Source organism: Epinephelus fuscoguttatus, linkage group LG5 (genome assembly GCF_011397635.1).
Source record: "Epinephelus fuscoguttatus linkage group LG5, E.fuscoguttatus.final_Chr_v1".
Classification (NCBI taxonomy): Eukaryota; Metazoa; Chordata; class Actinopteri; order Perciformes; family Serranidae; genus Epinephelus; species Epinephelus fuscoguttatus.
Window position 1 is genome coordinate 18,952,143 of NC_064756.1, and position 12,803 is coordinate 18,964,945.

General features: G+C 41.9%; 1 protein-coding gene across 2 annotated transcripts in view; it reads right to left on the minus strand.

The window, feature by feature from the left end:
* Positions 1-8,074: 8,074 nt before the first annotated feature.
* The window catches only part of zgc:172282 (leucine-rich repeat and fibronectin type III domain-containing protein 1-like protein), a 266,543-nt gene continuing 261,814 nt past the window's right edge, over positions 8,075-12,803 (minus strand). For both annotated transcript variants that reach the window (XM_049577151.1, XM_049577150.1), the window contains one exon: positions 8,075-8,891. The gene's annotated coding sequence lies outside the window, so the exon portion shown is untranslated. The remainder of the gene's footprint in view (positions 8,892-12,803) is intronic.

A 12,803-nucleotide genomic window follows, 5' to 3' on the forward strand; every position in this document is an offset into this window, starting at 1 on the left:
GAGAGATGACAGAAATGTCAGTAGGCATTTATAAAGTTAAGTTTTAGTTATCTATGAGTGATGAATTTCTTAACATTAATCCCCTTGTTAGTGTTTGTTTTTGATCCTGTGACTGATCACACTTCTGACGTTTAATAACAATGATGATTGAGATTTTACTGCGATGATGGTTTGCAGAAATGTGATAAATTAGTGGAGTGGACGCTATAAATATCCACAGCCATGTGTAATGACAGCTGCTCTGACACCATTGAACCGCGCTGATGCAACACAGTCAGTGAAATTGCACTTTCCTTACCACGTTTCTCATCGACACATCTGATGAATGTCGGAGAGGCACGAGTATCCACATACAAATGAATGTTTAAAGGTGTTTCTGCAGCCATTTATGGCAAACTGTGGGTGTGGAACTGAGGCTCGAGCATGTGCACACAGCACCACAGTGATTTAAATTTATAAAACAGGAGGAAGGCATACATATGGCTTTAGAAATCTGATTAGAGGAATGCACATCTCTGTCTTTGTGCATACACGTAGTTTCAGTTGATGATTTATACAGAGTTTTATGCCTCTGGCCCCAGGTGTATTACCACAACCACCCAGGGTAAACCGTAATTAGCATCTAGACCAGGAAAAGACAGATTCTACTCGGATTTGTGTTCTGGCACATGGAGTCACATATATGCAGCTAAGTGTAAACCCAAGTGTGTAAAGTCATATCATATTAATGGAGCCTTAACATCTTCCCGCTATGAACTGAACCTCCAGCCTTGGTGGCTGCTGCTCACCTTGCATATATCAAGAACTTAGGCAGAATCAGGCTAAAAAAGCTCACATTGTAGATAATTTTACATTTTTTCCATCCTTCAAAACCACTTCACACCTTAAAATTGCATGGAATTGCAAGAAATTTAAATCAAGTTGGCCAGTCTCCACCTGAGTCGACGGCATCAGAGAGAAGGCAGTCCTCAAAGGCATAACACATCCGGGTGTAGCAGTGGACTCCCCCGAGTGTGAATGAGGAGGGAACGTTAAACACTTGCAAATAAGATTCAGCTAGACAACCTGGATTTAAACCTATCTTAGGATGTTGGCCGCATGTCTTCCAGCACTCTCTCCCCCCCCCCCCCCCCTCCACCACCACCACCACCCCCCACCACCCCCCACCCGCTGGTCCACTGAGACCACACCGAGAAGGGAGAAACTTCACAATCTTCAAAAAGGAACAGAAAACAACCAGGCGCTGGTGGTTTGTATGGCGCAGACAGGAAATTGAAGTCTGGAAAAAAAAAATAGATTTCGCTTAGTCACAGTTTTAGAAATAAATCATTCAGTCACCCAAGAAGCAGTCAGACAAGTCGTAATGGCACACGGAGCAAATATACCGAAGAAGTCACTCAAGCATGGAGGAAGTCAGTTAAGATCAGCCTCTGAGGAGGAACTTTCCTAACAGAATATCTTCCACAAACCTTTGTGCAAATATGTGTCTGTGGGTATCTTCTCTGTGTAAATGTGTTCTCGGACAGGCTTGTGTATGTATGCAGGAGGCAATTTGTCAGTATATAGTTTAGAAGGCATTATAGACCCACAATGCAACTGACAGAAGTTCAAGACTCATATTACAAATCCATGTGCTATTCCAGCGCCACTAGAAAAGTAAAGGCTCTGTTTCTGCTGTGCACTTTTCTCTTTTTTAGAGCATGCCATGTGAAATTACTTTACTCTGACTCACTTCTCCAACTGTTGTCTCTCGTCTCTACCCTGTGTGTGTGTGTGTGTGTGTGTGTGTGTGTGTGTGTGTGTGTGTGTGTATCTGACTCACTAGCCCTTTTTACACAGTGATCTCGCAATAGGGCTGCTACAAAGACCCTTCATTACACCGCCTTTGCTTTTTTTTTTTTTTTTTTTTTTTTAATACACAGAATCAAACAACGGCAGCATCATGCGGCCCCAGTGTGTGATTTTAGATAGCATGTTAGTGTCCTGTGAGCAAAAGAGGTGTGACAGGCATGGTGTTCAACACAACAGTGTCAGCGTCTAGTGTGACATACAACATAAGCGTCAGGCAGAATAGTAACAGTGGCATTAACATGGCAGTAACAATCATTTACCGTCCCTGGTAGCAGCTGATCTCGTCCTCTGTTGGAAGGGTAAGGAGGATAATTCTGATGCTGTTCTTCTTCTCTAAGTTTGCTGCTAATTAATTTAGAGAATCTTCCAACAGTGGGTCGCACACATAACATGCTGTCAAAATGTCACACTCCTCCTGACCTGCTGCCTGTCCCTTTTACACAGACGTCAAATGGGCACTGTTACTACCCCTGCTGCTAGGCGATACAACTCTGTCCCCTCCTTTCATGATCATACCTTTTATAAAGAACAACGAGGCAGAAAAACAGCAGGACATTCCCCCCCAGAACATGTAGTGTTAGAGGGGCTACTGAGCATAGTTGCAACGCTTATTGGAATGCACAGATTAGATTTGCTGGGCTCCTAAACCGATACCGTAAGGGCTAGACAGTAGGGTTGTGCCAGTGGATGAAGGTCCAACCCTACTATCGACCACTGAGCCTGCAATTGTGACTTTGAAGCCCCCTCATCTTTCAAGAACAATGTCATTAAGTTTGTTCAAGATGAGCCAGGCAAATTTTCATTTCGGTGCATCCCTAGGATAAACGTTTCATTTTTGTTGAATTCCAAAGATTTAAATGTTATTTGTCTGATTCAAAGGTTTAGTCTGTTCACAGAAAACATGTTGTGAGACTGATGGTGATGTTCAAATACATCCATCATAAACTATGCAGAGTCTGTTGTGTATTAACATTGGACCATTTTAATTATTGAAGTATTTAGCATCACAGAGACTTGTGGTAAGTGAGATGTGAGGATCCTTAAAATAACATCTGTACAGATGTGAAGCCCTGATTACATCTGACTGATCTGTAATGAAAGCTGTTGTCTTGTATTTTTTTCCTCTGAAAATATTAACCTTATAGTCAGACACAATTTATTTAGCCTGTGTATTTGAGGGGACAGATTTGCTCAGCAGTAAGGTGATAGGATGCTGATTTACATGAGAATTCCTATCAAATGGAGGTCAAACCATGAACTTACATTACAGAAAGACTGAAGCATTTTAATAACTCAGTCTGTCATAACTAAAATAACTGGAGACCATGAACAAACTCATACATGAGTCTGATAATATTGTAGTAAGTCAACATCATATCAGACAGGATGTGAGTGATTTCTTGACTTCCTGTTGGAAACTGTCGGGAAACTGTTCGATCTGACAGCAGCTTTTTGTCACCACCTCCTGCTGCAGATGCCTGATCTGTTCCACTTTCCAGGCAAGGCGCAGTCTGTTGCAAACAAGCCTATAGTCCATCACCATGCTGCACTCTGGATATTGTCATATGGTTATTTGGTATACATCACCCAACTCTTCTGGAAATGTTGCAGCGGTTAAACTAGAAATGCTCCTTTAAAATCAAAGAGGCTAATTCCCGATAATTTACTGGTCATGGGTTAGGGTCTGGAGAGGGTGGCATATGTGTCAGGACCCAGACCGCCACCTGTTTGTGACTGGAGGGAAGGAGAGAAGGCAGATTAACAAGGGGGAGTCATTTTGATCATTTTAATAACAAGAGTATGGCATCCCCTCTCATCCGCCTCCCACCGCTTGTTTAAATCACCTACATCTAAGTGTATTAGTGAGGATATCTGTATGTATCTATCTGTATTTCAAGGCTTCTGACTCAAGGCCACAAGTCTCTTATAAAAGAGTTAGCCTCTCTTATCCGCCCAATCAGGTGTGAGCTCTGTGGCCTTGTGGTTAATCTCATAACCAATTAAAATGAATAGGTATTTTTCTGCCTGATTTAACAAGCAGTAGATTGGAATATTCATTCCATAATTCACTCTGAGAACAGCCAAGGACACTTTGACAAAAACTTCTTGTGCTCTTTGTTATTCTTTTTAATACCATCATGCTGACATCTGTCTGTCTGTGTCTTTGTGTAGTGAGGGATTTTTTTTTTCTTTTTGGGTGAACACTAACTCGAGAACAGCACATGACAGGAATCCAATACGTACACGAAGAGCTGCCCCTGTAGAGAAGAAGGTCTGATTAAATTTGGAGCACCTTGCTGCATAGATTTACATATTAATGAGGCTAAAATAATTTTCTTGGAACTACTGTAACTTCTCACTGCTGAGAGTTCATATTGATACCGTGCAAAATATGTTGACATAAATATTTTGCTTAATTAATGAATTCAGTAGCATTGCTGATTCTTTTTAATCTGTTATCACTGTGATTATGATGGGATGTTGTCGGCTCAAATGCCTCTTGTTTTATTCATACACCTAGGAAGAAAAATTTCAAGCAAAGGTGACCGTTTAATAATTAATTCATAATGTTAATAATAACTCATCAGGACATGTTCAAGCTTTGTTTTCCACTGCGGCTGCACTGATTTTCCCGCTATAATCATATTCACCGCCTCGTATAGAGCTCAAAGAGTGAAACATGAATCAAATTTTAATATTAGGATCCTTTTCAAAATGAGACCCCAGGTGCCACATTTTCTACAACTGCTGATAGCTCGTGGGACGACTGTGTTCAGCCCTTTTCCATTTCTTTTCCTGTCTTTGATGGTGCTGCGGTAATATTAGAGCAGTCATTCCCTTTTTCGACTTCTGTTAGGAAAGATATATTTTACTTCTTTCATTATACCCCATCCATTCTAATTCTCTCTGCTCCGTGTGTGAAGGAAAAAAAAGAAATACGGAGGGGGGAGGAAAAGAGTTAACAGGTGGTGATGGGAGTAAAGGAGAAAGAGGAGACAGAAATGGTGGGGAGCTGATCTGGTGCTGGCCGCCTGCCAAGAACTAAGGAGCAGAGAACTGAGGGATGGAGTAGATCGGGGGAGCTGAATGGAGTTGTGTAGAGCAGATTGGGTATTAAAGTTGAGAGGAAAAACAGAGCGGGAGAAAGAGATCGAGAGATGAGGGGATTGGCGTTATAGGAGAGGAGAGAATGAGGGTGAAAAGCAGAGGGGGGGATAGACGAGGGGGAGGAGTGAAGTGATAGGAGGAGATAATAAGGGAGGAGGGAGGGGAGGAAGCAGACGTATTTAGGTTATGTTCACAGGAAGCATTAACAGCTGGGAGGAGGAAACAAGAGGAATACGCATTTAGCAAGCTAACACCTTCCTTTAAAAGTTACTCCTGCTCAATGTAAACAGGGCTCTATGCAAAGCTCACACATGTGATACTGTCAGCCAGTGTGACATTAATGCATTCACAGGATATGATGTAAACCAAACCCATGAAAGTGAAAAACTAAGGGCACATTTGAAAGTCTTTCCAGAGCAGCTGCACTGATTTTCCAGTTTGACAGTCGCAGTCAAAGCCGGGTAATGGCCCAGTGAGCAGTGCATTCATTCAGTCATGTGCAGGAAGGCTCCATGTCGATGTCTCAGCAAAGACATCATGTTATTATGAAGACCTACTTAAAGACTGATTATTTGATCCAATTCATTTTGAGCTATGATACTGATGCCACCAGCACACTGAGCCGAGGACCTGTTACACAACACTTTTCTGTTTCCTTTTGTACATTGCTTTTTTTCTTTATAAATATTAACCTATTTCATGATATGTTTCCATCCACTTGAGTCTAATATTCACTCTCTTTCCATCTCTTATCCTTTTTCCCAACAATTCCTGAGGGAAATATCTGACTCCAGAGCTGTGAAATGCTCCGCTGTGTTCACCAGCTAGTCGCTAACTGTGAGAGTGTGTAGTTCGGTGTTGAGCAGGTAGTGTGTGATTGGTTTATCAGAGCTTTTTCCACTGGAAACAGCTGCCTGCTGTGGCCAAAAATGACCCTGATGAGAGCTGTGAGAGTGAACCAAAACAGTAAAAAAAATTGCAGGTTGTATTAAGCTCTATGGTGCCTCAGGGAAGTGCAGAGTCATTGGTCATTTGATCCACTGTTGATATATTTAATTATATATATGTAAAAAAATTGAAAATCGCCTTCTCATTGGGGTGGTGGTGTGTCTCCCTCAAGCTCGGGTCCTCTACTAGAGGCCTGGGAGTTTTAGGGCCTGTTTATACTGCTCCATGTACTTCTGAAAACAGGTATTTATCTTTGCGTTTGCATCTGTCATTTACACATAACCGGCTTTTTTCTCGACAAAAACACAGATTTTCAAAAACGGCTTCGAAAGTGAAAGTTTTTTAAAAATACCATTTTCTATGGAGACATGTAAACAGGATAGACAGAGATTCTGGAAAACGATGATGTTGCAACCCAGTTTGCACATGCCCATTAGGCGCCCCGCAACCACTACAACAATGGCAGATATATATTTTTTAGCACCTTTGGGACTACTTACGAGCTTACAAATGAACTTAGCACTGCTGCATCAACATCACCACTATGTCAGTGCACAAAGACATCTGCTGTGCCCAATATTAGTAAGTGCATAGCTAGCTAGCTAACTATGCTACATAAGGTTAAAATGTAGTTTATCATTGTTTTTATCACTAGCACCAAGAGGAAAACGAATCACTGTGCATGCGCAGAACGTTCTTCTATGGTGTTTGATATATGGCATGTCGCCACCTACTGGCCTGGCATGCTAACAGCAAAAAACTGCTGTTTTTGCGTTTACGTGTAAACAGGTGTATTGTTTTCACTACCGATCGAGTAAACCCAGAATTTTCTTTATACAGGATAAATGAAAATATGTTTTTATTTGTAGCGGTATCTGTGTAAACAAGGCCTTAGGGTTCTGCGCAGTATCTTAGCTGTCTCTGGGACTGCACTCTTTTGGACCGAGACCTCAGATATACCGGGAATCTGCTGGAGCCACTCTCCCAGTTTGGGGGTCACATCCTTCAGTGCTCCTATCACCACTGGCACCACTGTCGCCTTTACTCCCCACATGTTTTCTAGCTCCTCTTTCAGCCCTTGGTATTTTTTGAGCTTCTCGTGTTCCTTCTTCTTGATGTCACTGCCGCTCGGATTGCTACATCTATCACCACTGCCTTCTTCTGTTCGTCAATCATCACAATGTCAGGCTGGTTAGCCATCACCAGTTTGTCAGTCTGGATCTGGAAGTCCCACGGGATCTTAGCTCGGTCATTCTCTTCCATTTTGACCTTGGGACTTGCAGCCCATACTCAGTGCAGATTTTCCTGCATCTTCCACTCTGCTATTATGTGCTGAAGTGTCTCAGGAGCGTCTTTGCACAGCCTGTATCTTGTACTAAGTGCCTGTTGTTGTGTTGTGTATAGTGTATGTGTGTGTGTATATATATATATATATATATATATATATATATATATAGGTGTATGTGTATATATATATATATAGGTGTATGTGTATATATATATATAGGTGTATGTGTATATATATATATATATATATATAGGTATATATATATATAATATGCATCGCTCTGAGATAAAAATGTAGGATGTATACAAGAGTTTTGCAACTTTGCAAAAACAACACAAAACATTGATTATATGATGGTATAGAAGGGAAATGAGCATCAAGGAGTCACATTAAATTGTCTGTGCTCTTCTTAAAATGTTTATTGTTGCTGATTAACCTGCAGTTATTTCCTCATTTATCCATATCCGAACAACAATTAACACATTTCAAAGTTGAAATTAAGTGGTATTCAAGCTATGTTGTAGAAACACATGAAATTTGAAATTACTGTGTGCAATGTTTACTTTCGCCTTGACTGAAAATTGTTACCTTTGGTTACATTTTGAAAATTATACCACGGTGCTTTTAAAACATGAAAGGTTAATTATCTGTTTTCTGGCAGAACACCACAGCACAGTTAAAGATGAACATGACAAACAAACATAAAAAGGAAGACAGAAACAGTGCAGCCAGTCTAGAAGAAAGTCTTCCAGTTTTGTTTTATTTTATTAGAAAAATCCACACACCATAAAAATTACATGTACAAAACTATAAGATTTGAAATTGCTTTATGTACACATACAAAAGATAAAGCCCAAAGAAAAAGTGAGGGGAGCACAGAGGGGGAGGGCGGGGGGAGTGAAGACAAAGCTCTTGTTTTTTTATTTTTCTTATTTTTGGGTTGTTTTTTTTTTGTATTTTGAGGGGCAGGGGAGGGGGGTGGAGGATTCTTCTGAGATGGGTCAAAGGTTTGAGGTTCTCTGTCTATTTGCTCTTCAACCAACTTCCATTCCTGCAGGGAACCATAACAATCATGATGATAATGATGACACTGGGGAATGGTGGCGAGTGCAATTACATGCACACACGTATGGACAGTACATATCCGAGATGGCACTTGTGCGCCATTTATTACAAAAACCAGCATGAAGTCAGAGTCAAAGCATTGGAATAATGAGCGTGATGCTAGTATAGAGCACCTGTGTCATTCAGATGATGAATATAAAGGGAAGTCTGTCAGACACATATGAAGATGTAACTCTTTAGAGGGAGAACACTGAGATGTGACCTGTTATCCATTATGCTGTGTGCACGTTAATGCGCTCCACGGTGGTAATGAGGGTGAAGTAATGAAGATGTGCAGGGGGCCTAGATGACTACAACCATGATGTTAACAATGCGTGTGGTGCAGTCAGATACAGTCATACAACATTTTTTTTCTTCACATTAAAGTATTTAGATTTTCAATGTAGGACTCTGGACCTGTAAACTTATTCAGTGATGACAGTGATATGATTTTGATAAGGATGGAGGCTGAAATTGACACAGTTTGGCTAACTGATACCCTGCTGCTTTGTTATATTTTTTTAAATCTCTTATCTGTTCATCTCTTTCCTTCTTGACATCAGACATGTGGCTTCCCTCCTGATCACTGGGTCTGAAAGAAAGAAAGACAAAAAAGAAAGGGAGCAATTAGCTTGCATTGCATTTCAAAATATAAAAGGCAATAGACTGCTTTCTCATTGCAATTTTTTCCCTAGTGTGTGACATGAAACATCACAGACAGGCCTGAAAACAGGTTAGTAAGCAGAAGAAAGCAGTGTGGAGGCCAGTTACTTTCTTTAACATCTGTTACTTATTAAGTCTTTCCTTAAATTTGGTGCTGACAAAATTTTGAATGATGTTCGAGCACTGCTTGGACAGAGACGGATAGTATTTTGTTACGGCCTGTCATTACAACGAGCTGGCAAAGGGGCTTAAATTAGCACATCTATCCAGACTGCCAATCGAAGCCAATTAATTGGAGCTGGAGCTGATTAATTCCTGTGACTACTGCAGAGTCATTTGTCTCAGGAGGGACTGCCGATTATGACCTTTTTCCATTAAATACAAAAGGCAAATGTTAGTGAGTTTTTGTCCAGTGGGAAAAGGGCTTTAGTCTCAAAAGAAAATATTCACCATTAAAACTTCTGTAAGTCATGGCTAATGGCTTAATGCGTTCGGGGTATAGACACAAGGTTACAAACATGAAAAATAAAGATAACAATAATTTGTCTTTCTGATGCTCAAAGATGAGTATCTGAAGATTTTTGAGCCCAGTGCAGAGTTGATCAACACCTGTTAGCTACAGCTGTTCCGTATTTTCAGCCTTGGGCAACAAGATGTCTGTTTGTCTGGATAACATTTGTGCTTTGTGTGTCATGGGCAAAATGTTGCAAGTGTGTCCCAGTGTGCGTATTTCGTTTTCTAAACACGACCACACGGCTTTTCTTTGTCAGTTGTATCTCTGTGGATCAGGCCAGGACAAATCAGCAGCTGATTAAACTTCAAATGACAAAGAGCACTTCATCCACCTTAACTTGCAGAGGGGTGGGCATGACAGGCTGCTACATTTTGGGCAGCTTTGATGAGAAAATATCTACAACCCGCATTGTTTACTCACATTTATCTTGTTCCCGATTTGACAAAATAAGGACCAAGATAGTGATAGACGGTCAACCCCAAGGCAGTCACATTGCCGGCTTTGTAATTCTCAGTACTCTATTGTAGTTGACTGATTCATGTCCCAGCCAACATTTGCATGAGGGGCCCATGTGAGTAGTAAAGGGGCTAAAAAAAATGTGTCCTATATGGGATTGTCCATGGGTTCCTTAATGGCCTGGGTAATGCCTGGGTACGAAGTGGGTATGAGCCCAAAATGGGGTCCAGTTGAGTAAATCCACCCATGTGGGCAATGGGCATAGGGTGTGGAATGTGGAACCAATGTGGACAGTCCCATATAGGGCCCATTTTTCCGTCCATGTACGACCAATATGGGCCCCACATACAACTGTTGGCTGGGGTCATCTCTACATTCTGCTTATCAGGCAAAATCTTTCATAACTGTAAAATAACATTCATTCAGTTTCCGTAACCGCTTATCCCGTTGGGGGTCGCAGGGGGCTGGAGCCTATCCCAGCTGACATTGGGCTAGAGGTGGGGCACACTGTGGACAGGTCGCCAGACTATCACAGGGCTGACACATAAAACAGACAACCATTCACATTCACACCTACGGACAATTCAGAGTCACCAGTTAACCTGCATGTCTTTGGACTGTGGGAGGAAGCCGGAGTACTCACAGAAAACCTACGCCGACATGGGGACAACATACAAACTCCAAACAGCAGGGCTCCCCCACGGTGGGTTCGAACCCCACACCCTAAAATAACAGGATTTTTAAAAATACAACATCCATGTCTGAAAAGTCCTGAATCCAGAAACACCACTAAAATCACATTAATTATTAAACCCATTCTGTTCAGTAACAATAGAATTATGGGATAAATGTGATGGAGAGCAACTGGCCAGCCCACCAACCTCCTCGTTAAACTCGAACAAATCTCCCACGGCTGGCCTCATTAGCAGTGTAATGTAAGCATGCTAAAATGATTAGCTGTCACACTGTAAGAAGTCGTCTTCGGGGAAACCTGGTGTTGTTCTGAAATTGCTCATTGGGTGGTTGGCAGAAACAGAGTATAGTTGTATGTTATTGGTTGAAAAAAAATGAATGAATGAATTAAAATAAATGGACAAAGCAAGTCCCTCCAGTAGTCAACCAGTCCGGCACCAAATGATGAACAAAACACTGGTCTTAAAGTGACTTTGTACTTAATGGGAACAAGCTGTGTGGCGAATCAAAAACAAAATGGCAGGCAATAGTAAATAAATGAACAGTGATATAGAAATTATTAAACAGTTGGGGGGATTTACCAATATGATCAATCAAATCAGCTCCCCACAGTCCCTTTTAAAGCGTTATTTAATGACTTAGCACAACAGCAACACTCTGGACACAAGCTCTAAATATGGATCTGCAGTTTGTTGCACTTTAGATTATGCACCATGCTAAACACATGCATAATCCATCCATCCATCCATTTTCATCCGTTTATCCAGGGCTGGGTCACGGGGGCAGCAGGCTGAGCAAAGTACTCAAGATGTCCCTCTCCTCAGCAACGCTTTCCAGCTCCTCCTGGGGGACCTCAAGGTGTTCCCAGGCCAGATGAGATATGTAATCTTTCCAGCGTGTTTGCCCCGGGGCCTCCTGCCAGTGGAATGTGCACAGAAGACCACCAACTGGAGGCACCCAGGAGGTATCCTGATCAGATGCCTGAACCACCTCAACACCCCTTTTGACACGAAGGAGCAGTGGCTGTACTCCGAGCTCCCTCTGGATGTTGAGCTCCTCACCCTATCTCTAAGGCTGAGCCCAGCCACCACACGAAGGAAACTCATTTCGGCCGCTTGTGTCCATGAATTCATTCTTTCAGTCACCCAAAAGTTAATGACCAGAGGTGAGGGTTGGGACGTAGGTGGACCAGTAAATCGAAAGCTCTCTCTTCACCCTGATGGTCCGGTGCAGTGCCCACATCACTGCAGAAGCCCCACCATAAAAATACATACTACATAATGCATGATCCTCTTACCAGAAAACATACAAACAAAATCACTTCCTGTCCAATATTAGCACCAATGCACTAACGCTGACACACCATATTTTCCTTTTTTGAGGGCTTTTGAGTTAAAAAGGCAACAGATAGGATTTGTTTTTTCATAGCTGCCTCTGTTAGAAGAGAACAGAAGGAAGGGAGGGGGGTATCACTGTCCGAGGGCTGCCGTAGAATGGCAACGAGGATGTCAACCGACCAACACTCGCTACCCGATCCCTGGTTGGGTGATTTGTGATGCTGGTACAGTACAGTCCTCTCTCATCTAGCTAACATTTAGCCGTGTTACTTACTGATCCATTAGAAAGAAAGCTAGCTGGACATTGGTTTTGAAGCCTCTTTGGTCACGGAGCTTCCTCCATCTCTTGAACGCCTGACTGAGGTTTACTCTTGTTTATCACTCTCCTTTTTGCTCTTCTTTGCCTCCTCAGACAGAGGAGCTCGGTTTCTTTCGCTAGGCCGTTTTTCACTTGTTTCCAAACTTTGTCCGTCTACCATTGTGCTCGTGGCTCAACTATCTCATGCCCAACTCCTCATAAGGACTCGCTCCAGTCCCTGATTGGCTGACCTTCCAATTTCGCAATGCATGACGTGTTTTCTGTGAAATTTCAGCACCGGTGGCAGAAGCTTATTGCAAAGCCACTAAGTAACCAATGCAAACACTGATAGTCTGATTTTTCTGTGACCACTACCCTGTGCAACCCACATTATTTTCATAATGATGTATTTAGGAAAAGATGCTATCTGTTCCCTCTTTAAGTTAACTGCAACATCAGTCAAATTAAAAATGTATACTTTACAGTGTCATCACATCGAGCTTTTACTCAGCAGACAGTTTGCTAATGAGCCTGGAGTTCAAG